Genomic DNA, 27,638 nt, shown 5'->3' on the forward strand with positions numbered 1-27,638 from the left:
ATATAAGGACCACTAAATTTAGAAAAAAATTGAGAATAGGACCACGAAATTTCAATCAAGCCACATATATAAAAGAGAGTTTTTATAACTCGGAGGCTCAGTATTTCTGAAAAGACATCTTCACATACATATGGAGATTAATATCACGATGTATGATTGATGCCTCAAGACCCTGAATGATAGCATCACCTTATACGTTCAATATACAAAAAAGATACATATCAAGGAGGTTTGTTCCTTGTTTAAAAAAAAAGAGGCTTGTTCCAGTGGCACCGAGATTCGAGCCTTTTCAGTTTTCGTTTTGTGCCTGAATTTCCTACTAATGGATATGCTAACTAGCTCCTCCTTGACATTCTCATTCTTTATACAACCCGCTTGCACCATTCTCATTCCCAACTGCGAACTATACAGTTCTTCAGTTAAGCATCCAACAACCTTCAGCTTAATCTTCATGGTTGTTTTCGCCTTCAGAATCTGTTTAATAGCAGGGGTAGCTTATAACAAATCCATAAGAGTATGCTGCCGAGAAAGAAAATAAATCTAACACCAAGGAAATGAGCAAGAAAAGAATCACTGACCGGATCGAACATCCTCACCAACATGACCTCTAGACTGAATTTGTTTGACAAGCATCCGGTAAATCAGTACCCACCAATACATGTGAAAGACTAGAAGTGAAACCAAGAGAGTGTTGAAAAGATAGTAGTATGAGGTTCTGTAGATTTTTTTTGTTCTCCTTGTCCAGGATCATAGCTATTTCATAACTGAAAAAGACACAAGACCATTGAATTGATCAACAAATGCTCTAAAAAAACTAAGTAGAGTAATGCTGCTTCCTAATCAGGTAAAGTAGCACCACATGCCAGAACAACCAAGAATGTTACCTTGTGCTTCTTAGAATCCAGAAAGGAAACACTATTAGCCAAAGAAGGATCCACAGAGCCACAAAAAGTAGAAATGCTACAACAGCTAGCCACTCACAGCTACTGTACTTGGCCATCTTTCCGATCTCTAGGAATATATCACTTGCATCATGGAGGGGTAAAATGACCGAGCCAGGACGAGATAATCTGTTTGGAAGTAGCAACAACTTAAAGTTTGACTATGCTGTATATTCTTATGGTATACAAGGGCGATTACACTCATCTGCATACCTGCAAATATAGGACACAACAATCAGAACAACAATTGCCACATGGTGAGACATCATGACTCCACGGCGGCCGTCCTCCGATCTCGCCCGCCGCCAGCCGGCCATCGCCGGTCTCGCAAGCCCCCGAGCATGTGCGTCTTTGCCTCTGTTCTAGACCAAGAGAATAACTGCTCAGCGAGTGCTAGAGTCTAGCGAACCACACCCACCGCCGGCGGCTGCTCCGGCCCGGGCGTCCACCCTCACCCGTCGGAGGCCACCCCGGCCCCGGCGTCCACCTACACCTCGCCGGCGGTCACCAGGGCCCCGGCGCCCCCGGCCTCCCCGCAAAATCCCTCGCTCCCACTCGCGTTCGGCATGGCTGACGGACCTGCGAGCCCGGCGTCGGTGTCCTCCAGGCCCCAGCCTATCGTCTCCGGGCTTGGGCTGTCGGGCTCGTCTGGATCTGAGGGAGGTTCGAACGGTGCTGGAGGTGCACCGGCTGGCGCCAACCCTGGGCCGGCTGTCGGATCTGCCGTTCCATGGCGCAAGCTGGGACCTTCGCGCAAGGCTCTATGGCGCAAGAGGAAGGCTTTCCAGAAGATGGCGGCGGCGGGAGGATCCAGGTCGCGCTCACCAGCCGCGTCGCCGGAGAGGAGGGAGATCCCGGCTGACTTGTTCGGCCTTTGCTTCAAGTGCTTTCGGGAGGGACACAGGAGAGATGACTGCGAATTTCCCCCGCTCTGCATCCGGTGCGGCCTGGAGGGCCACATCTCCACGGAGTGCAAGCGGCCGAGGAGTCCAAGGTCGGAGGAAGAACTCCGACGAGACGCGGTTGCCAAGGTAGCGTGGTCTTCGCAGCAACTGATGCAGGCCGGACTTGCGCACAGGCTGTCGTCGGCGACTAGGCAGTCCCCTCCGCTGGAGAGGGCCTCGCCAGTGCCGGTTGAAAGGATCGAGATAGACCTAGAGGGGGGGTGAATAGGTACAATTACAAATTTTAGTTATTACTTGGCAATTTTTAGGCAATAATGCGGAATATAAAGATGAGCCTAACAATTGCACGTGAGCACAAGGTACTAAGCAAATAACACAAACACGTAAGTAAGCAAGCACAATATAATGTATGCAAGTGTAAAGAGACAAGTAACCACAAGTAGAGAGTTAAGGTTAGGAATAACCGCAACTCCGGGAGGCGAGGATGTAAGCCGATGTTCACTCCCTTGGAGGGGAGCTAGTCACCGTTAGAGGGATGGATGTTACCACGAAGGCACACCAACGCCACGAAGGCTCACCCTATTCTCCCTTTGAGACAACACCACGGAGGCGTTCTCAACCACTAGTGGTAGACCTTGGGGTGGTCTCCAAACCCTCACAAACTTTTCCGAGGGTAATCACAAAGTTCGATTCCTCTCCGGAAGACTCCTACCGCCTAGGAGTCTCCAACCTCCAAGAGTAACAAGAACGATGGGGAAATGCTCAAAACTTGCTCAAGTCACGAATTCCTTTGGTGCAAAGAAGGGGAAGAAGTGGATCTATCATTTGATTGGAGAACTTCTCTCAAAATGCTCCTAGAACACTTGGAATCTAGGATTTAGTATGGATGAATGAGAGAGAGAGTGAGGAGTGTTCTTGTGAGGCTCAAAGTGAATGGTCAACCCTCTCCCATGGAAGGGAAGGGAGTATATATAGGTGGTGAGAAAAAGTGGCCGTTTGGGGGTACAGGATGGCCGGACGTCCGGAGAACGTCGGATGACCGGAGACCCAAACGGGTCCGGACGTCCGACAGTCATCGGATGACCGGCCGCTGTGAAAAGCGTGACACACAATCCAGTGTACAGGATACGGACGTCCGAGCGGGGCCGGACATCCGTAAGAATGCTTCTAATGTGAAAGTGTCGGACGTCCGGAGGGTTCCGGACATCCGTAAAAATGTTTCTGTTGTGGGAGTGTCGGACGTCCAGAAGTGTCCGGACGTCCGGGCAATCAGGAAGGACCGGACGTCCGTAGAACACCGAACGTCCGAAGGCAAGGTATATAGATAGCAACTTTTGAGCAAGTTTTTCACAGATCCATCGATCCCCTCTTAATAGTGCGGGATCCCTATACTCAAGAACAAACCATAAATGAAGTCAACATCTTGTATCTCCATTCCTGAGTTATATGCTTTTGTCCCTAGTCATGATCCATGCACACGGTCTTTGGAACATAATCCTGAGATATACTTGATAAACATGATTAGTCCCGAGCATATGTGTTGTCATCAACATCAAAATATGATTAAGGGCATGATTGCACTTTCAATCTCCCCCTTTTTGGTAGTTGATGACAACTCATATGCATACTCATAATAGTAATCGGAAGTATTTGTTGTGGAGCTCAATAACCATAATAAGAATAAGTAGCGAGCGAGCTCCCCCTCAAAGTGATACCACAGATACTACTAAAAACAAAAATGATGAGGGCTCCCCCTCAAACTGATGCCACGATAATCAAGAGTTACACTTCATATAGATTCACCAAATCTCAGATTCAACAAACTCATAACCAACAAACTTATAACATAGCTCATAACATAGTTCAACAACTCATAACATAGTTTAACAAACTACTCATAACATAGGTTCGATTACATAATGAGCTAGAGTAATGCATATGGAGCCTACTCCCCCTTTGGCATCAAGTATCCAAAGAAAAGAACTAGGGGGAATGACATGACAGTATTAAAGATCATCCTCATCATCATCATCATGAACACCACTGCCACCAGCCTCGTCGAAGAAATCAGCCCACTCAGGACCGGAGGGAAAACCAAAATCAGAAGGGGGATCAGCAGGAAGACGCTCATCGTCACTCACATCATATACGCCTGAGTCTCTCAGATAAGCCTTCAGAGCGTTCTTGGAAGTGACCATGCGAGTGAACACATCGTGGTGTTGGGAGCAATGGTAGGTGAACATCTTCATCATGGCTGAATGAGCCTTCCCAAGAAAACGAGCAATGCGCCCAAAGGGGGCATCACTGGAAGGAGGATGGGTAGCGTGAGAAGGAAAACTAGCGGCGGCGGCTGCGTGGAGTGGACGCTCGACAGGAGCGGCGGCGGCGGCGAACCAAGTGGAGAGGATGGGGTTGGTTGACCAAAACCTACGGCGCGGTATATATAGACCCCAGTAAAAACGTACGGACGCCCGGAGCCTACGGACGACTGGAGGCATATATGCGTCCGGACGTCCAGGAAAGGCCGGACGACCAGAGCCTGGACCATCAGCAAATAGAGGATAACAGAGTTGATTCGATGGATGTCCGACAGCTTTGGACGACCGGGCAGATTGTAACAGAAAGGTTTTTACGGACGTCCGGAGTCTTCCGGACGTCCGGAGCTTCATTGTCTAGGCCAACATAAGGGAACCAGAGTGGATTTTATGGACGTCCGGAGAGGCCGGACGACCGGACGAATGTAATCAGAGCAGAATATACGGACGTCCGGAAGCTTACGGACGTCTGGCAGTGAAATACCACACGGACATCCGGAACCTACGGACGTCCGACGCCAGAAGTTTGGACAGGAGGCAAGAATGCAGGTGTTGATCATGATGAGGAGAAAAGGCATTTTCTCACAGTAAAACTTGTTTATGTAGTAACTCAGATCCTACCTTACTCAATCATAGCCCTAGACTACAAGTGGTGGCTAATGCCACAATGTCTGAGTAGACATGACATGACACAGAAAGACTTGAACTTTAAGTGCATAGTCACTACTCCATCATGTTAAAGCACCATAGGTCTAGACCCATGGATACTTTGAGAGTGTTGGTTCGTTTTATGCATTGAGTAGGGCGAGAACATTCATGAATTGAATGTCTCCCCCTAAGTATATGCCTACATCATGACAAGACATTAGATTCATGCATGACTTGGTACTAGATTTCACATAATGTTGTCAAGCTCCAAGATACCAAGTTCACGCCTAAGTTGACAGAACCTTGCTTCATCTAGAGGTTTGGTGAAGATATCTGCTAGTTGAAAATCTGTACCAATGTGATCAATGTGAATATCACCCTTTTCAACATGATCTCTCAAGAAATGATACCTAATATCAATGTGTTTGGTGCGGAGATGATCTTTGGGGTTCTCAGCAATACTGATGGCACTTTCATTATGACACAGAAGAGGCACATTTCTATAGGTGATACTGTAATCCTTCAAAGTTTGCCTCATCCATAACAACTGAGTTGCACAACTAGCGGCAGCAATGTATTCAGCTTCTGCGGTAGAGAGAGCAATACAATTTTGTTTCTTCGAGGACCAACCCACCAAGGATCGTCCAAGAAACTGACATCCACCGGATGTGGACTTACGATCCACTTTGTCTCCAGCCCAATCCGCATCCGTGTACCCAATGAGATCAAACTTAGCATCCTTGGGGTACCAGAGGCCCAACTTTGGAGTGTGAACAAGGTATCTAAGAATATGCTTAACCACCTTATGATGACTTTCCTTAGGGAAAGCTTGAAATCTAGCACACATGCATACACTGAACATGATGTCTGGTCTAGATGCACAAAGATAAAGCAAGGAACCAATCATAGAGCGGTAAGTAGATGGGTCGAAAGGAGTACCATTTGTGTCTTCAGTGAGAGTGATTTTGGTTGGCATGGGTGTCTTGCATGGACTAGCGTCAGACATACCAAACTTTTCTAGAATATCCTTGAGGTACTTTGCTTGAGATAAGAAAATTCCTTCTTGAAATTGTTGAATTTGAAATCCGAGAAAGAACTTCAAATCCATATTGAGTGACATTTCAAAATTCTTGGTCATGGAATCCGCAAACTTCTTGCACAAATGAATGTTAGGAGAACCAAAAATGATGTCATCTACATAGATTTGGCATAGAATCAAATCACCCTTGTCCCTCTTAGTAAAAAGAGTGGGATCGATCACCCCTCTCACAGAACCATCATCGAGTAAAAACTTCTTCAAATGATCATACCAAGCACGAGGTGCTTGTTTGAGGCCATATAAAGCCTTATGAAGTTTATACACATAGTCTTTGTGAAAGGGGTCAACGAACCCGGGTGGTTGTGACACATATACTTCTTCTTGTAGAGGACCGTTAAGGAAAGCACTCTTCACATCCATTTGATGTAATGTAAAATCATTGAAAGCGGCATAAGCAAGTAAAATGCGAATGGATTCAAGACGGGCAATGGGGGCAAAGGTCACACCAAAGTCCAAACCTTCAACTTGTGAGTACCCTTGTGCCACTAACCTTGCCTTGTTTCGGATGATGACACCATTTTCATCTTGCTTGTTCTTGAAAATCCATTTTGTTCCAATGACGTTATGCTCGGTGGACGGCCTCTTGACTAGTGACCACACTTGGTTGCGTTCAAAACTGTTCAACTCTTCTTGCATAGCAACAAGCCAATCGTTGTCCATCAAAGCCTCTTGTACCTTGAGTGGTTCAATACTAGACACAAACGAGAAGTGAGCACAAAAGTTTGTCAAATGTTTATGAGTGACTCTACCTTCCGAGATGCCGGTGAGGATTTTGTCAACATCAACACGACCGGCCACTTGAGGCATGATGGAGGTGAGGGTTTCACGAGGTTCAACTTCATGTCCATCATCCACATCTTCAACATATGGATCATTCACGTGTGGAGGAAAATCTTCTTGTTCATGTTGCAGTTGTTGAGGTTCGTCATCCATGATTGGACTTTCTTGTTCTTGCTCTTGATGATGATCTTGTTCTTGATGGTTATCATTAAGTGAGACTTGATCAACCTCATCAACATGGGCTAAGGGTATAGGTTGAACAATAGGAACTTGTGTTGGTATGGATGTTGAGGTAGTTTGATGATGTGTGAGACCTCCATCTTCTTCTTCATCATCATGAGGTTCTTGTTCCATAGGAAGAAGTGCACCAACACCCATGTTCAAAATGTCTTGAGATGAATCTTCTTCACCTACATCACTTAGATCAACTTGCTCCCCATGGGAGCCATTAAATTCATCAAACACCACGTCACAAGTTTATACAACACATCCATTGGATTTGTTGTAGACTCTATAGGCGTGAGAGTTTGATCCATAACCAACAAATATACCCTCAATTGTTTTGGATTGAAATTTTCCTAACCGTTCTCTTTTGTTGAGAATGAAACATTTGCACCCAAATACACGAAAGTACTTGACATTTGGCTTGTTTCCAGTTAGAAGCTCATATGGAGTCTTTTCCAATATAGTGCGGAGGAAGAGTCGGTTTGATGCATGGCATGCGGTATTGACAGCTTCAGCCCAAAAACTATGTGGTGACTTGTATTCATCCAACATGGACCTTGCCAATTCTACAAGTGTACGGTTCTTCCGTTCGGCTACACCATTTTGCTGAGGAGTGTATGGAGCTGAATATTGATGCTCAATCCCTTCATCACTAAGAAATTCTTCCAAGGTATAGTTCTTGAACTCAGAGCCATTGTCACTCCTTATTGCTCAGATTTCTCTGTCAAACTTGCGTTGGGCTTGCTTGGCAAAATCAATGAAGGTGATCTTCGTTTCGTCCTTGGACTTGAGGAAGAACACCCATGTATATCTTGAGTAATCATCAACAATGACAAGCCCATACTTTTTCCCACCAAGACTATCCCATGAAGGAGGCCCAAAAAGATCCACATGAAGGAGCTCCAGGGGCCTTGAAGTAGATACTATGTTCTTGGGTGGGTGCTTTGATTGATGTTGCTTCCCGGCTATGCATGCACTACACACACGATCTTTCTCAAAAGAGACATTGGTTAGTCCAAGGATGTGATTTCCCTTTAAGAGATCTTGAAGATTTCTCATGCCGACATGGGCTAGCCGGCGATGCCATAGCCACCCCTTGTCAGCCTTGGCCATTAGACAAGTTGCATGGAATGTGCTCTCTCTCGAGAAATCAACCGTGTAAAGGTTGCCATCCAACTCTCCAATAAAGGCCACTTCGAGAGTATGTCTCTTAAATACTTTCACAACCGTTAGTCCAAAGAGTGTATCATAACCAACAGAAGCCAATTAGCGAACAGAAAGCAAGTGTTATTTAAGGGATTGGACAAGCATAACATTTGCAAGAGACATGTCATTGGTGATAGCCACCTTGCCCAACCCGAGTACCTGTCCTTTTGAACCTCCACCAAACATAATGCTCATGAATGGTTGAATAGCTTCCATGAAATCGTAGAGCAATTTGCTATCTCCGGTCATATGATTTGTACATCCACTATCAATCACCCATTTCACTCCACCGGAGAAGCTTACCTACACACAATTAGGACTTGGTTAGAGGCACCCATTTTGCAATGGGACCTCTCAAGTTAGTTACAAGGGTCTTAGGGACCCAAATAGCATAGAAACGGAATGCATTTCGAGGACCAACAAATTTTGCAAAGACTTCTCCATCCTTAGTCTTCCGAAGTACATAGGAAGGAGGCACGCACTCTTTAGGCTTGTTGAGAGTGGGCATTCCCCTTGTGGCCTTCCCACTCACAACCTTACCTTTCTCCTTGTGCCCTTCTCTTACAAAAGTTTCGCTTAGAGGAGTTGTGCACTTTTGGGAGGACGTCTTCTTCTTACTTGTGCTAGGGTCAAACCCAAGTCCCTCTTTGGCAAACACCTCATTGTGTTGACTCAAAATCTCATCAAGATTCTTTTGCCCTTGAGCACATGTCATGAGACCTTTCTCAATTTGAGCCTTGAGAAAACGATTTTCCTCAAGAATAGATGCTAGATCACTACTAGAGTTAGTAGCACAAGCATCAACATTTATAATAGGGGAAGAGTAAGCCTTGGCTAAAGTTTCAAAATAAGTAAGTTTGAGCGTCTCAAAACTCTTTCCAAGAATGGTGAGCTCTCCTTCTTTAGTCTTGAGGGACACGGATAGAAGCTCACAATCCTTAGATAGAGAAGCATGAGACTTCACAAGCTTGCTTTTATCATTCATTAACTCTTCACAAGAGTCAATAGCCTTTTTCAAGGAGGCAAGATCATTTGTGTGAACATCAATGTTTGCACCAATTTTTAAGCATAGTTCATCATTTCGTGCTTCCTCATATTGGACTTTCCGCTCAAGGATTTCACACTTTTCCTTTTCCTCGGTGACGAGGGTTTCGAGTTCCTTAATGGTGATGGTGTGCTTACTCACCATCTCCATAAGCATACGAAACATAGTGAGTTTCTTTCCTTTGAGGGAGCACATGAACTTATTAAGTTTAGCAATCATAGGATCATCTAGATCATCATCCTCATAGCTATCCTCCGCATCAAGGTACTCATCACTAGGAGTAGAAGGTGTGAAAAGAGGAGGATTTGATCGTGGAGTTACCTTGACCTTGTCAGAAGAGCTTTGGTCCTCTCCTTCTTCAACCATGGCCTTTGCCATTAGGCACTTGTGAGCGTTGCCCTTGTAATCTTTCATGTAGTTGTAGGTGACCACTTCACCACTCTTGTTTACTAACCTCAACGTGTTTTGAGAGTCTTGAGCAACTCCGGCAACACCACTAACATCATCCGGATCAGATTCTTCTTGAGCAACCATTGCCATTCCATCTCTCTTCTTAAGCTTGGAGTTCAAAGGATTCGGTAACTTCTTCTTGGGAAAGGTCCTGGGAAACATTGGTTTAACTTCTCTCTTCTCATAAGGGCACTCGTTGGAGAAGTGACTGGTTTCTTCACAGTTGTAGCATTTTCTCACTTTCTTCTTTTGAAATCTTCCCTTGAATTTTCCGGCGCTAAAATTCTTGACAAAAAGAGCCATGTCTTCATACGAAGGGCCCTCGTCGGAGTCAATCTCATTACCATCTTCATCCTCATCATCTTCTTCTTCTTCTTCACTTTGCTCATCTTCACATACTTGCTTGGCCTTCAATGCAAGATTGAGTTTTGATGATGGGGAACCATGCATGGCAAGATGTTTTGTGGCATTGGCCTTTGACTCTTCAAATAGTTGGAAGGTGGATATGATGTCATCTATAGTCATTTCCTTGAAGGTATGGTGTTGTCTTATGTCCCACACCATTTGATGATGATATGGAGCAAGAGCATGAAGCAACTTATCCACAAGAAACCTCTTAGTCATATTGAATCCATCTTGAGTCTTGTCACACTCACATGACTCAATATCCGCAGTGAGAGTCATGAGATGCTCAAGGAGTTGATTGGGGGTTTCACCTTTTTCCATACAAAAATTTTGCAATTGCCCCTTGGCAATTTCATATTGAGCACTCCGGAGGGTAGAAGTGCCAGTCCTGGATCGTATAATACTTTCCCATAGTTCCTTGGCACTTTTGATGTGTATGAACGGTCTCCTTTGCTTTTCATCCATACCTCTCCTTATACACATGATTGCCGTGTCATTGAGGTTCTTGTCATATATTTCTCTTGGTGTGGGGTTCTTCGGATCAACCACATGATAGCCATACTCCATAATCTCCAGCATCTCATCATTTCCATGTCGAAGATGATCCTGCATAGCAACTTTCCACAATGCAAAATCGGCAGTAGCAGTAAGTAAAGGAGGTTTGCCTTGAGGGTTATATCTTGGTTTCTCAACCTGAAGTCTTGCATAAAGCCAAGGAACACTGGTGTGTTCATTGCTAGGAGGTTGTTGACCAAGTGATGAAATAGGCACAGTTGGGCTCGGACTCACACCACTTGAGTGTGGTGCAAGCACTGCGGACAACGTGGCTAATCTCAGTTGGACCAAGGCCTCAAGAGAAGCATCATGCTCCTCTTTTTGCTTAGCAAGGGCCCGTTCTAGATCCTGAGACGTAAAGGACTTGACTTCAGAAGAAGCCTCGCCTTTGTCCTTAGGATCTACAACCAGGGGAGTCCCATCTGGGTTCATCTCGCTCTACGGCGGTTAAGCCACAAGAATAGAGCACGAGGCTCTGATACCAATTGAAAGGATCAAGATGGACCTAGAGGGGGGGTGAATAGGTACAACTACAAATTTTAATTATTACTTGGCAATTTTTAGGCAATAATGCGGAATATAAAGATGAGCCTAACAATTGCACGTGAGCACAAGGTACTAAGCAAATAACATAAACACGTAAGTAAGCAAGCACAATATAATGTATGCAAGTGTAAAGAGACAAGTAACCACAAGTAGAGAGTTAAGGTTAGGAATAACCGCAACTCCGGGAGACGAGGATGTAAGCCGATGTTCACTCCCTTGGAGGGAAGCTAGTCACCGTTAGAGGGATGGATGTTACCACGAAGGCACACCAACGCCATGAAGGCTCACCCTATTCTCCCTTTGAGACAACACCACGGAGGCGTTTCTCAACCACTAGTGGTAGACCTTGGGGTGGTCTCCAAACCCTCACAAACTTTTCCGAGGGTAATCACAAAGTTCGATTCCTCTCCGGAAGACTCCTACCGCCTAGGAGTCTCCAACCTCCAAGAGTAACAAGAACGATGGGGAAATGCTCAAAACTTGCTCAAGTCACGAATTCCTTTGGTGCAAAGAAGGGGAAGAAGTGGATCTATCACTTGATTGGAGAACTTCTCTCAAAATGCTCCTAGAACACTTGGAATCTAGGATTTCGTATGGATGAATGAGAGAGAGAGAGAGTGAGGAGTGTTCTTGTGAGGCTCAAAGTGAATGGTCAACCCTCTCCCGTGGAAGGGAAGGGAGTATATATAAGTGGTGGGAAAAAGTGGCCGTTTGGGGGTACAGGATGGTCGGACGTCCGGAGAACGTCGGACGACCGGAGACCCAAACGGGTCCGGACGTCCGACAGTCATCGGACGACCGGCCACTGTGAAAAGCGTGACACACAATCCAGTGTACAGGATACGGACGTCCGAGCGGGGCCGGACATTCGTAAGAATGCTTCTGATGTGAAAGTGTCGGACGTCCGGAGGGTTCCGGACATCCGTAAAAATGTTTCTGTTGTGGGAGTGTCGGACGTCCGGAAGTGTCCGAACGTCCGGGCAATCAGGAAGGACCGGACGTCCGTAGAACACCGGACGTCCGAAGGCAAGGTATATAGATAGCAACTTTTGAGCAAGTTTTTCACAGATCCATCGATCCCCTCTTAATAGTGCGGGATCCCTATACTCAAGAACAAACCATAAATGAAGTCAACATCTTGTATCTCCATTCCTTAGTTATATGCTTTTGTCCCTAGTCATGATCCATGCACGCGGTCTTTGGAACATAATCCTGAGATATACTTGATAAACATGATTAGTCCCGAGCATATGTGTTGTCATCAACATCAAAATATGATTAAGGGCATGATTGCACTTTCACCGGTGAACACCGCACCTGTGGGGTTCGTGCAGGCAACGACAGCTGCAGTCGCGGCTACTAACGGCATCTGCGTGCTCCGCCTGCTGCAGGAGATAGACGACCTTGAGCAGCGGCTGAGGCTGGCTGTGGTGGCGTACGTGGGCGGCACCAGACCGGCGGTGTCGTACCAGGAGGCGGCCGAGGCAATTTCCGCGGAACTGAACATCCCTCGTCACCGGTTCTTGGTCCACAAGTTCCATCCCGAGGACTTCCTTGTGGTGTTCGCGGCACCAGAACTACGCAACAGAGCATTAACGGCCGGCATCGTCGAGCATGACTTCTTCAAGCTGTACGTCAAGCCGTGGCTCAAGCAAGCGCAGGCAGTTACCAGAGTCATGCGCTCACAAGTCGACCTGTTGATCGAGGGAGTTCCTTCGCATGCGTGGACGACTTAGACGGCGGCGGAGCTTCTTGGCTCGGCTTGTCTGATAGAGAGCTTGGCGCCAGAAACTGAGAACAGAGAGGATCTCTCTCTCTTCAAGCTGCGAGCTTGGTGCGTTGATCCAGAGGAGGTGCCGGTGGACAAGCGCCTCTGGGTACTGGAGCCGGAGATGAACGTTGGACCGGGCGCACGAACGTCTACGTCCCGGGCATTGCTGGAGTACAAAACCATCATACACATTGGGAGAGTGCGAGATCATGAGGGCCCAGAGCACTGGTTGTGACCACCTAGTCCAGATGACAGCGGACAAAGTGGTATGCCGGAGGACTCCGGAGGCTATTCCGGTCAGGGAGTGTGGCGAGTTCTGCCATGGACAAGAGGTGTCTGTGATCACCGTGGTGGGGCTCCGGCTGGTGGTGCACCCGGTCACTCATACAGGCATGCACTTCTTGGGCGCATTGGGCCATCAGATTGGAGGATCCCGCCGATGGCCTCTCGCACGACGGCGATGACATGCGCGCTCGGGGGCAATCCCGTGGTGACTGCGGCCGGGCTGAGACAGGAGGTTGTGGCCACTGCTGCACGTGCTCCACCCGTACAGCGGCCGCAGCTGGCCACAGAGGATCCGGGGAGGAGGTTGGGAGCTGAAACAGACATCACAGCTGTGGTGACCACCCATGAGCCAATCCCTGTGCGAGCGCAGGATCAGGATACTTTTGACCAGGAAGAGATAAGGATTGGAGCCAATAAGGAAACTGCTGGCGCAGATAGCTCAAGGCCAGCTGTCGAGAAAGAGATTTCCTCTGATCCCAAGGAAGCGGACAAAATTATGGGAGGAGCAATCGAGACAGGGACACCTGCTGATCCCCAGGGCACAAACAAAACCATGGGCGAGGCCAATCTGGTCATGGCATTGATGGAGTCAAGCCCGGTCTCTACCAGCGCGGGAGACGAGACACAGGATCTGATACCCGTGGGGGCAGCCGCTACCCAATCCCACGCGGGATTACAAGAGAAGGCCAGACAGCAAGATACCTCGCTGGTGCTACTGCCAGACAAAACTGCAGAGGGGTGGGCCCCGGTGATGGATGTGCTGCAGCTAGCGACAACGGAGGGGATGGATCGATTGCCAGGTGATAAGGCAGGACTGGGTCTCACTACTCAGGAGTCCGAGGCAATTCCTGTAGAGGAGGATGTGACCACAAGTGCTGCATGCATGCAAGAGCGGTTGCATGACGGGAGCGTTTCGAACGTTGGTGCAATTGTACCTCTACAGAATGAAGGGCACTTAACTACCAAGGAGATGGCGGCCCTGGGAAACATCAAGGCGTTTTGTGCGGGGCTCCTCAAAAAATTAGCGCCACCACTTCTCAAGGAGTTTGAAGGGCTACGTGGGGTCAAATCTGGGCAGGACCCATTCACGCCACGCCGAGCAACCAGGTCCGTTTGTGCCGGAGGCGCAAGGAAGACCAAAGCCACGGCTGCGGAAACGGTTCTCCTCAAAACCCTGGGGTTTGACTGTGATGACCTGGCGGTCTCGGAGGACGCGCTAGGTCAGCTACGTACCGTGTTTGACTCACCACTTCAGGAGCCACAGTTGAGGGCCATCGCAGCTATCTTCGGAAAGGTGATCCCACTCAACATTGTAGAGGAGACAGGGAGGGCTGAGCCGATTCCGGCGCAGTAGATACGATCGCACTGGCGGAGTTGGAGGCATCCTCTCCGATGTCGTTCAAGGCTCTGGAGTTAGTGTGCTGGAATGTTCGAGGCCTAAATAATCCGGCCAAAAGGAAGGCGCTTAGAGGTTTCGTGGACTTTGTTCGCACGGCGATTGTATGTATATTAGAAACTAAACTAGAGGTGGTGGATACTTATGTTATCTTGCAATGCATGGGGCCGAACTACGATGGGTTCACATATTTGCCGGCGTTAGACACTAGAGGTGGTATTTTTGTGGCTTGGGACACCACGCGGGTACGCGTGACAAACTTTGTCAACGACCCCCATAGTATCACTGGATACGTTTCACCCACGGAGGGAGTGCCATGGTGGCTTATAGTAGTTTATGGGCCGCAGGAGGATGAGCAAAAGATTAATTTTTTGAACGATCTTTTGGAGCGTAGATCACTAAGCCCAGGTCCTTGGCTAGTGATAGGAGACTTTAACCTTATACTACACGCGACGGACAAAAGCAACTCCAACTTGGATAGGAGAATGATGGGGAAGTTCAAGCGTTTCATAGATGATAATGCGCTCAAGGAGCTATTTTTGCATGGACGCAAGTACACGTGGAGCAACGAAAGGGAAACCCCCACACTCACAAAGATAGACCGAGCTTTTGTCTTCGTTGATTGGGAGCTTGAACATCCAGAGTGCTTGCTTCAAGCGCTATCTACCGAGTACTCCGATCATTGCCCCCTCCACCTTGCGCTACATGAGCACATACATGTCAGGCGGAGGTTTCGTTTTGAGAAGTTTTGGATCAAGATGGACGGGTTTTTGGATGTTGTCCAGGAGGCTTGGGTTTGTGACCCGGATATCACCGATCCTTTCATGCGCCTTGACATCATGCTTCGCAACACAGCCCGAGCACTTGCAGCATGGGGGCAAAAGGAGATTGGTAACATAAAACTGCAAATTGCAATTGCCAACATAGTCATCTTGCGGTTCAACTGTGCCTAGGAGAGTCGTGCGCTAACGGAGGAGGAGATATGGCTTCGAAGAACCCTTAAGCAACTTGTTCTAGGGCTGGCATCCCTAGAGAGGACCATTGCAAGACAAAGATCAAGAATCACTTGGCTGAGAGAAGGAGACGCGAACACATAGCTGTTCCACCTGGTTGCAAATGGGACACGAATGAAAAAATACATACCCTCCTTGATCATGGACGGACACATCATAGCAGACCAAAAAGGCAAGGAGGAAGCGTTCTACAAGGCGTACAAAGAGTTGCTTGGCAGGGACAGGGCCCGTGACTTCACCCTTGATCTGGAGGACCTGGGCGTCACGCGTATTGATCTTTCGGAACAAGATCGCGTGTTCACAGAAGATGAGATTTGGGAGGCAGTTAAGGACCTGCCTTCGGATAAGGCGCCTGGGCCGGACGGGTTCATTGGCTTATTCTTCCAAAAGGCTTGGGAGATAATAAAGGGAGATATAGTAGCGGCGGTCCATAAACTTTTCCTTGGTAACGGGAGGGGGTTTGGAAGACTCAACCAAGCCTTGATCACACTCATACCGAAATCCCCGGAAGCATGCGTTGTGTTCGACTTCAGACCTATATGCCTTGTGCACAGCATGCCCAAGATATCATCCAAATTGCTGACGGCAAGGCTAAGGCCACGCATGGGAGAACTTGTCCAAATGAACCAGTCCGCTTTCATCAAAGGTAGATGCTTACACGACAACTTCCTCTTGGTTCGGTAAATGGCGCGCTCGATGCATAGGAGGAAAGCCAAGGGAGTGTTGCTCAAGCTTGACATATCCAAAGCCTTCGACTCTCTGGCGTGGCCGTTTCTGTTTGAGGTGTTAAGGGCCAAAGGTTTCCCGGAGCGTTGCACCGCTTGGATTGCGACTCTACTTACTACTGCTAGCTCGAGAGTATTGGTGAATGGTTGCGCGGGCGGTAAATTCATGCATGCCAAAGGGCTTAGGCAAGGGGACTCGATTTCCCCCCCTGCTTTTTGTTATTGCCATGGACGTACTAACGACTATCATCAGCAAGGCGCCTGAGGCCAGAGTGCTGAGTACCATAAATGGATGCAGTCCTATGCAGCGCCTGTCCCTGTATGCGGATGATGTGGTGCTTTTCATAAAGCCAACATGGCAAGATCTCACGTTCGTCAAGGAAATACTTGCCATATTCGGAGTAGCATCAGGGCTCAAAGTAAACTACGCCAAATCAGCGGCGATCATGATCAGAGCTGAGAGTGAGGATGAGGAGCTTGTCAAGTCCGCACTGCCATGGAAGATCGACACTTTTCCGTGCAAATACCTAGGGCTCCAGCTAAGCATTAAACAACTAAAAAGATCCGAGTGACAGCCCATTGTTGATACCGCCCTACACATTTTGCCAGGCTGGCAAAGAGGCTTAGTGACAAGGCCTGGGAGGCTCATACTTGTTAACCAAGTTATGAGGGCGCGTGCTACACACCACCTCATGATTGCGGAGGCACCGAAATGGGCTCTAGAAAGAGTGGACAAAGGCTGCAGGGCTTTCTTCTGGGCCGGGACAGAGGCGGTGAATGGGGGCAAATGTGTTGTCTCATGGACTAAAGTATGCAGACCTAAGCACATGGGAGGGCTTGGGGTCAACGACCTATCCAAACATGGCATTGCATTAAGATTGAGATGGGAATGGCTTTGACGCACGGATGAGTCTCGGCCTTGGCAAGGCCTAAATCTGACCGCGGATAAAAAAGTGGATCAAGCCTTTGGGAGCCTAGTTAAATGGGAAGTTGGCTCCGGAGACAAAATCTTGTTTCGGAAAGATCGATGGCTACATGGTGCAACGATCAAAGAGATTGCCCCACTGGTGGTGGCAAAGGTGTGAACACAAGTAGCGAACAGAAGACTTGTGCGGGATGCGATGAACATGCATAAGTGGATGGATGACCTTGTTGGAAGCCTTTGCACCGAGGGGCTCACCCAGTTCATCGGGCTTTGGGAGATACTCATGGAGGTCCAGCTGGATGATCAAATCGAGGACCGCCCCATCTGGGCTTGGAATGCGTCAGGAGTATATACTGCATCCTCGGCGTACAAGATGCTTTGTGAGGGAGGAACTAGGTTCCACTTCTTTGGGGCCATATGGAAGTGTTGGGCACCTCTCGCATGCAAGATCTTCATGTGGCTTGCGGTGCAATGCCGTCTGTGGACGTCAGACAGGAGAACCAGGCACGGTTTGCAAGACCAAACATCAAAATGCTACATGTGTGACCAAGAGGAGGACACGGTCGATCATATATTGATGCAATGCGTCTTCTCGCGGCAAGTATGGTTCCGTTGCATCGACAGGATGGGGCTGACTGCGGATCTTTGCCCTACCAACAACTCTAGCATAGTACAATGGTGGACACAAGGTAGGAAACGGATAAATAAGCATTCCCAGAAAGGTTTTGACACTTTCGTGATGCTTATCTGCTGGACGTTATGGAAGCAAAGGAACGCGAGGGTATTTGGCAACGGTATGATCAAGAACGAATGGGATACAGCTAACATGATCTTCGATGACCTCAAGACCTGGGCAGAAGCAGGAGCGTTTGGAGGACAATCGGTCATAGAGTAGTCGAGTAGACCAAGGGAGTGGCGTGGAGAGTTGGTTTGGGTCGACTTGTGACCCTAACTAACACATGTGTAATTTCTTGTACATATATTTCTCCCTTCTATAAAGCTAAGGTACGCCATTGGCGTACCCTCGAAAAAAGAGACATCATGACTCCGAAGTCCTTGCGTCTTGTTTCCCAGAACAGAAGATCAAAGATAGAATATACATAAAATCCAGTGGCATACATGTATACAGACTTAAGCTTCAGCCTGGAGAGAAAAACAAACAATGTTGAAAGCAGCAGCACCGACAAAGCTTCCAAGAGGACATAGAGGAATGCGAGATTCGTCGTGATCGTCGTTGCTAGCAAGGTGCTATAAGAACGTGATGCTGTTGTTGATGACTTATTGCCTAACAGAAAGCTTGTAGCTCTCTTCTGCAAAATGTATGTGTGCTGAACATGATTGGATATATGAAAGTAGATGATCGATTATGAAGACTATTATGTTATGCTCCAAATTCAAGTATAAAGAGGGCGGCTAACTTCTGACGAGTGAGCGGAGCGAGGCCCGATCAATATTGACCTAGGTTACCTGTGTTATATATACCTCTTGTAAGCCGCCACACCGGATAAGTTGATCAATTGTAAATCCCCGGCGTTTGTAACCTCCCCGATATAGTGAAGTTCGGCTGGCTGGCGTCCGTGGTTTTTTCCCCTTCGTGTTGGAGGGGTTTTTCACATTAAAATCTCGTCTCCCCGGCTTGTTCTTCATTCTTCGTCGAGTTGATTTGCTTGTCGTATCTCTAACAAAGAGTATCTTGTACATTTTAGAATCCGCAAATATTTTTAAAATTCATGAACACTTTTGCTTTTGTTTCTCGGGTTTCATTTTCGAAAATACATGAAATATTTTACTTAAAACTCATGAGGATTTGAAAAACTCACGAATATCTTTTATTAAATGTAAGTCATTTTATTAAAATTGTTAACCAACCTCTTACAATCTAATCACACCCCTCCCTCCTCCCGCGACGCCCTTGCGGGCGCACCGGAGGCTAACCCTAGCCGCCGTCGGGGCTCCCGTCTTCCATTCATCCCCTCCCTCGCCGCCGCCAGGGGCGCGACTTGGCGAATTCCTGCCGGCGGCGGGGTTCTCTTCCTCCCCTCGCGCGGGTGGCGAGATGGGGGGCAGCTCATCAGGGCCAGGGTGTCGCGCTAGGTGTCGGGCGCGCGCGACGCAGTGATGGTGCGTTGGGCGGCGCGGTGGTAGCGGACGCGCCTTGGTCGCCAGGGTCAGCGACGTCGAGGCCAGATCTGGGGCCTGTCGACGCGGCTTCAGGTCTTTGCCCCTGCCATGGCCACAGCAGGTGGTGATGCGACGCAGCAGTGGCTGGCTGGTGGGCGGGCTGGCCGGTATCCAGGGGCTTCGACGGCTGGACAACGGCAGGCAGCGCAGATCGGCTCCTCGGTGAGCCTCTTCGCAATTGGCGGCGGTCCTTGGGATCTCTCCTTTTCGGTGGGCGAGTGTGTGTTGGTGGCCTCGCGTGGAGTTGCATTCATCACCGAGGTGGGGCGACACAGGAGGTGTCCGGTGGGAAGGCAGGCTGGAGGGATGGGAGGCGCCGACGAACTCGGGCCACCTGTCACGGGCACAAGGATGTGCCGACCTGGATGCGCCCGCTCCCCCTCCTCCCCCGTTCCCCGGTCGTGTGTGGGCTACGGGGCTCCTGCTTTGTTTGAGGCGGGACGTATGTTGCGGTCTCTTCGGTCGGGTGCGCCCTTTAGCCCAAAGCTGATCACTTTGGTCGGTCTTGGGGGTGTCTCGATGCAGAGTGGTAGCCCTGGGGGCGGGAGGCACGAAGTTTGTGGGCAGAACTTGCACCTGGGGTGCGGGCGAGTGGCCATGGCCACATGGGTGGGTGGTCGCTGGTGGTTGGCGGAGCTAGGATGCGTCGGAGGGGTGGTCGTGCCGGGACTTGCCCAATCTTGTATTGGCCAATAGCGCCGACGTTCGTGGACACTGTATACCTTCATGAAGGCTCTGTCGCGGTGTCCTTACTCTTTCGAGTTGCTCCGGGTGAAAACTCGATCTTTGAGATCAAATGATGGCGGCTATAAGTGGTCGTTCCCTTCTAGGAGGCACCATCTTGGAGTCCTTGTTCCGTTGTTTTCCGTCTCAACTCTCCTCGGACGAGGTCTCTATTGGCTTCAAGCGGTTCGTCCTCGCGCATTTGTAGTGGCACGGTAGTCGTTGGGGGTGGTGCGGCGGTGCTCGACACCTTTGTATCTTGCCTTGGGTGTGTGTGTCGTGTGCGGTGGTGGCGTGAGTTTGTATCGTGGTGCTTGTGGATCGGTGTTTTATATATATAGCAGGACGAAAGCATTTTTCAGTAAAAAAATGTTAAACATTTTTAATTGAAAAAACACATAAAATATAAAAATGTTGGCTACAAACAGTTGCCCATTTTAGAGACTTGGCTGCATTTTATGGATCAACAATGTTCAGAGGAGCGAACCAACCTGTGGTTGGATGGTTAGAGGAACAATGGTATCCCCAATCCACCAGGGTTCTCAAGATAACATGCCGGCTCAGTCTCTCGGAGGGGCTTATCGGGATAGGGTGTGAGTGTGTGTTCATAGGAATGAGTGTATGCGCGTATGTATGAGGGCCTGCGTCTGTACTGATGTTAAAAAAACAATGTCCAGAGAAACTGTTACAAGATCATGTGGCGCAGCAAGCCGAACATGACGTCCAAAATTTAAATCTAGAGAGTATTTCGCTAAACTTCAGCTTCATGATCTCTATCTTGACTGTCATAGATGAAGTTGCATTCCTCGAAATTACACGAGCATTGATTGGGTATTGCTCCATGATGCGCCCTGCTTTATCCGAGATATCCTTTACAACTTTGACACAATCCAAAGCTATTAGAATCCGCATGACTATTAGATCATCGGCAATGTCTTGGTTCATGGGCTGCCCGACATGCTAGGTCTTCTAAAGTCGGCACATCAATTATGTCACTAAATGCAACTGAAGATGAGTCAATATAGAGGTCGCTTTGGTCTCATCAAATAGCCTCAATAGCTTCCATCGTTTCTTAAAACTGTACCATTAACATTGAACTTCTTTTTTTTAACATCAGTATAGACGCAAGCGCTCATACATACACGCATACACTCATTCCTATGAACACACACATGCACACCACAAAAAACATTGAACTTCCAAAACCAACCGTTGAGGCAGGATACAAGGCAAACACTGGGTTCTGGACATGTTAACCGGGAGCTCCTATAGGCCGCTTGCTGCGGCAAAATGCCGGCGCTTCGCACAAGAGCGGCTAGCGTGGGCCGGCCCATTTACAGTGGCACGCGGCGGCACGTTCCCGAGAGGAAAAATCGCAAAAATGAAAATATCGCTACCCCTTTAACTCGAACACGCGACTTCGCACTAATTGGCCTGCCGCGCAAACCATTGTGATGTAGACGTTCTCATGTTAAAATAGTAGCATGACAGTTCAAGACCACAGTCCATTTATTGGGTCGAACCGAGGTCCTCCTACAACAGATTTTTTTTCAAAATTATGAATATTTTCTTCCAAAATAAAAACATCTTCCAAATTTTCGTACAAGTTTTGCAAAACAGGAACATTTTGATGATGTGAACAAATTTGAAAAAGGGGAACATTTCTTGAATCTGTGAACAAAAAATAAAAATGTTTACATTTTTAAAACTTTCAGAACATTTTTTGAATTTGTGAACAAAATTGAAAAAACATGAACTATTATTGAATTTGTGAACAAATTTGGAAAGCTGGAACATTTTTTTTTCAATTGCCAAACATTTTTTGAATCTTGAGAACAAATTTTGAAAAGGTGAACAATTTTAAAAAATACTGAACAAATTTGGAAGCGCAAACAATTTTTTAAAGCACGAACATTTTTTGAATCTTAAGAACATATTTTGAAACGAAGAGAAATTTTGCAAAATCCTGAACAAATTTGAAAGCGCGAACATTTTTTGAATATGTTAACAAAAAATTGAAATTCATTACATTTTCTGAATTTCAGAAGTTTTGTACTTTTTTGTGTAACGACAACCATTTTTGAATTTTGAGAACATTTTTTGGAAACACGAACAAAATTTAAATTTTTTATTTTTTTAAAGAAAGAGAAGAAAAGAGAAATAAATAAAAATAAATTATAAACATTTTTTAAAACTGCAAACATATTCTGAAAAAGAAAAATAATCTTGAAAAAGAAAGTGAAACAAAAAATGAAAAAGAATCAAAACGAAAAAAAGATAAATGAAAAAACAATAGAAAGCCGAAAAAGAACCAGAAAAAAAGCGATACAGGAAAAAACCCGGTTCAGGGAACCTTCTAGAAGGTTCCCAAAACCGGTTTGAACGCATTATATATAAGTGGGCCGGCCTTCGCCGCAGCGAGGGGCGAATAGGATTTTCCATGTTAACCTGCGAGAGCTATGTGTGAGAGACATATAACTCCGACTCGCAGTAGGCGAGCGCAAGATGGTCCGGCCCAATAGCGGTTTCTGGGAGCAGGTTTCAGTGTTTTTTTCTTTTCCCTTTGGTTTTTTTTCTTCTTTTTTATTTTCGGTTTTCTATGGTATTTTCATTTTTCGGTTTTATTCTGTTTTCGTTGTTCTTTTGTTGGTTTTCTGGTTTCTGTTTTCTCTTTTTGGTTTATCGTATTTTTATTTTTATTTTTCCTTTTCCTACATGTGTCTACTTTTTCACGCACAATATAGATTTTCTGTCTACATTAGGGATATTTTTATTCATGTTTAGAATTTTTGAAATAAGTTATTAACACTTCTCCAATATATATGTTTTAATGACTACTTTTTTCATACACACTATATATTGTTTGTATACATCAGTAACATTTTTTTATACACTTTTAACGTTTTTTTAAATAAATTATTAACACTTCCCAATATATATGTTTACTTGACTACTTTTTCATACACGCTGTACATTTTCTGCATACACCAGGAACATTTTTTGTACACCTTTAAATTTTCAAATAAATAATTACATTTGAATATATGTTTTGATCTCTATTTTTTTTCCCTGTACGCCCTAGATTTTCGTATACATCAGTAGCATACTTAACAATACATGATTACATTTTCTCAATATATGTTTTATATGTCTTTGCGTTCAGAAAACTGCACAATCTTGCAGCAAAAGTTGTGTTTAATATTTTCATATACAGAGGCGAGCCGAGGCTTTTCAGACGATCAAAACTTAAGATTGTCCTTTTCTGACGAGAGGGCCCCTGGTGCCTGATCTTGCAGCAAAAGTTGTGTGCACGTTAGGGACGACAAGACTGAACTCAACTTTGATATTGCGGGGCAGGACACTCCTGCCCCAGAAATTACAGAAAATGTTCATATATTTTAAAAATGTTTACAATCTCAAAAGGTGTTCATGGATTTATGAAATGGTCACGATTTGAACAAATGTTCAAATTAAAATGTTAGCAGATTTGTAAAATGTTCACAATTTCAAAAAATTCACAATTTAAAAAAACATGAATTCAAAAATGTCCATGATCAAAAAAAAATGTTTATGGATTTGCAAAAACTTGTTCACGATTTTAAAAAAATGTTCACAAATTCAGAAAATATTCACGATTTCAACAATGTTCACGTATTGAAAAAATGTTCAGGAATTTGAAAGATGGTCGCAAAATAAAAAAAATAGAAAAGGGAAAGAGAAAACCCCAAATAAAAAGAACATGCAAAAAACAAAAAGAAAATCTGGTGTGGGAAGGCTTTAGATCCTTCCCATATTCAGAACATGGAGTATGCCGAACATGAAAAATATGGTTGGCCCAATGTCGGGTGTAATGATTGCACGGTGGTTGGATTACTCGCTACCAAGCGACTTGCGCGGGGAACAGGGTTCGGCCCAGTCGGGCGACGCCCTTGTGCGCAGCCCCAACAGTTTGTTGCAACGTGCGGCAAATAGGGTTTTCCTTGGAGGCAGATTGGAGTTTTTTCTGGCCAGTTTATCCGGAGACGAGGCCGAGCACAGCGAACTGTGGGGAGATGTCGTTGTGGCCAACTTCCGCGACAGGTTTCATAAACCCATCGCCTCCCTGTTGCCAAGGCCGACAATGAAGCGCGCCGGGAAGAAGCACACTCCTCCAACAAATGTTCGCCGCAGTGCAAGGTAACAAGGCACGTTCATAAGTGCGCTATTGTTTTTGCCTTTGATAGGTTTGGATCATATATTATTGATTTAAAAGTAACAGTTCATATAGTTCATCAAGGTCTAAAGTATCTCCTTACTAAGAGCAAGTCTAGCAGAGCCCGCAAAATCCCGACCTGCAAAACGCGTTTGTAGTTTGACGAAGATCTCGTTTGCGTGTCGAGAACGAGCGCGGCCGATCAGAAACTGTAGATGAAATTGCATAATTTGAAAAAACAGTTTCGTGGGAGAAATTGCACCATAGTAGTTCATCACATACTACATATATTACATGATCAAATATTACAAACACTAGTTCATACTACATACTATATAAGTACTAGTACTAGAGGGGGTGTGGATCTCACGGCGGCGAGCTCGCGACCATGGACGACGCCGTGGAGGAGCTCAATCCTCCTCGCCAGAGCTGCCGAGGTCGATGTACTTCTCCCTCTGCTCCTCGCGGATGCGCCGCCACTCGTCATCCTTTTCCTTGGGGGCGAGGTTGGCCGCGACCGCGTGCTGCAACACGAGGTCTTCGAGCTCCTCGTCATGGCGCTGACGATCCGCCTCCTCGCGCAAGCTCCGCTCGGCAATGGCGGCCGCGACCGCGTTGACATCGGCGACGAAGTCCTCCGACCCGACGACTCCACGGCTCCCGAGCTCCTTGGGCTCCTACTTGACGGGGATGAACTCGATCTCCTCTGGCTCCTCCGACCACTCTCGCTTCACGGGGAGAAGGCCCGCGCCGTGATACGTCCATTTTGCATCATGCTTTTATATCAATATTTATTGCATTATCGGTTGTTATTATACATTATATCTCAATACTTATGGCTATTCTCTCTTATTTTACAAGGTTTACCATGAAGAGGGGGAATGCCGGCAGCTGGAATTCTGGCTGGAAAAGGAGCAAACGTTGGAAACCTATTCTGCACAACTCCAAAAGACCCGAGGCTCCACGAAACAACTTTTTAGATTTAATTAGAATTTTTGAGCAAAAGAAATAGTCCAGGGGGCCCACACCCTGTCCAGGAGACAGGGGGCGCCCCCCCTAGGGCGCGCCCCGTATCTCCTGGGCCCCCTAGTGGGCTTCCGGCGGCCATCTTCTGCTATATGAAGGGTTTTCCCCTGGAAAAAAATCGGGGGCAAGCTTATGGGACGAAACTCCGCCGCCACGAGGCGGAACCTTGGCGGAATCAATCTAGGGCTCTGGCGGAGCTGTTCTGCCGGGGACACTTCCCTCCGGGAGGGGGAAATCATCACCAATGATCCTCTCATCGGGAGGGGGTCAATCTCCATCAACATCTTCACCAGCACCATCTCATCTCAAAACCCTAGTTCATCTCTTGTATCCAATCTTGTATCAAAACCACAAATTGGTACCTGTGGTTTGCTAGTAGTGTTGATTACTCCTTGTAGTTGATACTAATTGGTTTACTTGGTGGAAGATCATATGTTCAGATCCTTCATGCATATGATTACACCTCTGATTATGAACATGAATATGATTTGTGAGTAGTTACGTTTGTTCCTGAGGACATGGGTGAAGTCTTGCTATTAGTAGTCATGTGAATTTGGTATTCTTCGATATTTTGATGAGATGTATGTTATCTCTCTCCTAGTGGTGTTATGTGAACGTCGACTACATGACACTTCACCATTATTTGGGCCTAGAGAAAGGCATAGGGAAGTAATAAGTAGATGATGGGTTGCTAGAGTGACAGAAGCTTAAACCCTAGTTTATGCGTTGCTTCGTTAGGGGTTGATATGGACCCATATGTTTAATGTTGTGGTTAGGTTTACCTTAATACTCCTTTTTGTAGTTGCGGATGCTTGCAATAGGGGTTAATCATAAGTGGGATGCTTGTCCAAGTTAGGGCAGTACCCAAGTGCCTGTCCACCCACATATCAAATTATCAAAGTACCGAATGCGAATCATATGAACGTGATGAAAACTAGCTTGACGATAATTCCCAATGTGTCCTCGGGAGCTTCTTCCTCATTATTAGAATTTGTCCAGGCTTATCCTTTGCTACATAAAGGATTGGGCCACCTTGCTGCACTTTAATTACTTTATTTACTTTTTGCTCGTTACTATTTATCTTATCACAAAACTATCTATCACCTACTATTTCAGTGCTTGCAGAGAAAACCTTACTGAAAACCGCTTATCATTTCCTTCTGCTCCTCGTTGGGTTCGACACTCTTACTTATCGAAAGGACTATGATAGATCCCCTACACTTGTGGGTCATCAAGACTCTTTTCTGGCGCCGTTGCCTGGGAGTGTAGCGCTCTTGGTGAGTGGAACTTGGTAAGGAAACATTTATATAGTGTGCTGAAATTTTCTGTTACTTGTCACTATGGAAACTAATCCTTCGAGTGGCTTGTTTGGGGTATCTTCACCCCAACCAGAAGAGCAAAAAGATGCTCCTCAACCTACTGAACCTTATGAAAATATTCGCTTTGAGATTCCTTTGGGTATGATAGAAAAACTGCTAGCTAATCCTTTTGCACGAGACGGAACATTGCATCCCGACTTACACCTTATCTTTGTGGATGAGGTTTGTGGATTATTTAAGCTTGCAGGTATTCCCGATGATGTTGTCAAAAGGAAGGTCTTCCCTTTATCTTTGAAGGGAGATGCAATGACATGGTATAGGCTATGTGATGATACGAGATCTTGGAATTATAAGCGATTGAAGTTGGAATTTCACCAAAAGTTCTATCATATGCATCTTGTTCATCGTGATCGTAATTACATATATAATTTCTGGCCTCGCGGAGGAGAAATCATCGCTCAAGCTTGGGGGAGGCTTAAGTCAATGTTGTATTCATGCCCCAATCATGAGCTCTCTCGGGAAATGATTGTTCAGAATTTTATGCTCGGCTTTCTCTTGATAATCGCAACTTGCTCGATACTTCCTGTGCTGGTTCCTATATGCTGAAGACTATTGATTTAAAATGGGACTTATTGGAAAGAATTAAACGCAACTCTGAAGATTGGGGTTCCGACGATGGTAAGGAGTCAGGTATGACACCTAAGTTTGATTGTGTTAAATCTTTTATGAATACCGATGCTTTCCGTGGATTTAGCTCTAAGTATGGACTTGACTCTGAGATAGTAGCTACTTTTTGTGAAACTTTTGCTACTCACGTTCATCTCCCTAAAGAGAAGTGGTTTAAATATAATCCTCCTGTTGAAGTGAAAGTAGTTGCACCTATTACAGTCGAAGAGAAGACTATTACATTTAGTGATCCTATTATTCCTGCTGCTTATGTTGAAAAACCTCATTTTCCTGTT

The 27,638-nt window shown here is 46.4% G+C and overlaps 1 pseudogene; it reads right to left on the reverse strand.

Moving 5' to 3' along the window:
• Positions 1-259: 259 nt before the first annotated feature.
• LOC119305509 lies at positions 260-27,638 on the reverse strand (annotated as a pseudogene).

Source organism: Triticum dicoccoides, chromosome 5B (genome assembly GCF_002162155.2).
Source record: "Triticum dicoccoides isolate Atlit2015 ecotype Zavitan chromosome 5B, WEW_v2.0, whole genome shotgun sequence".
NCBI classification, from domain to species: domain Eukaryota; kingdom Viridiplantae; phylum Streptophyta; class Magnoliopsida; order Poales; family Poaceae; genus Triticum; species Triticum dicoccoides.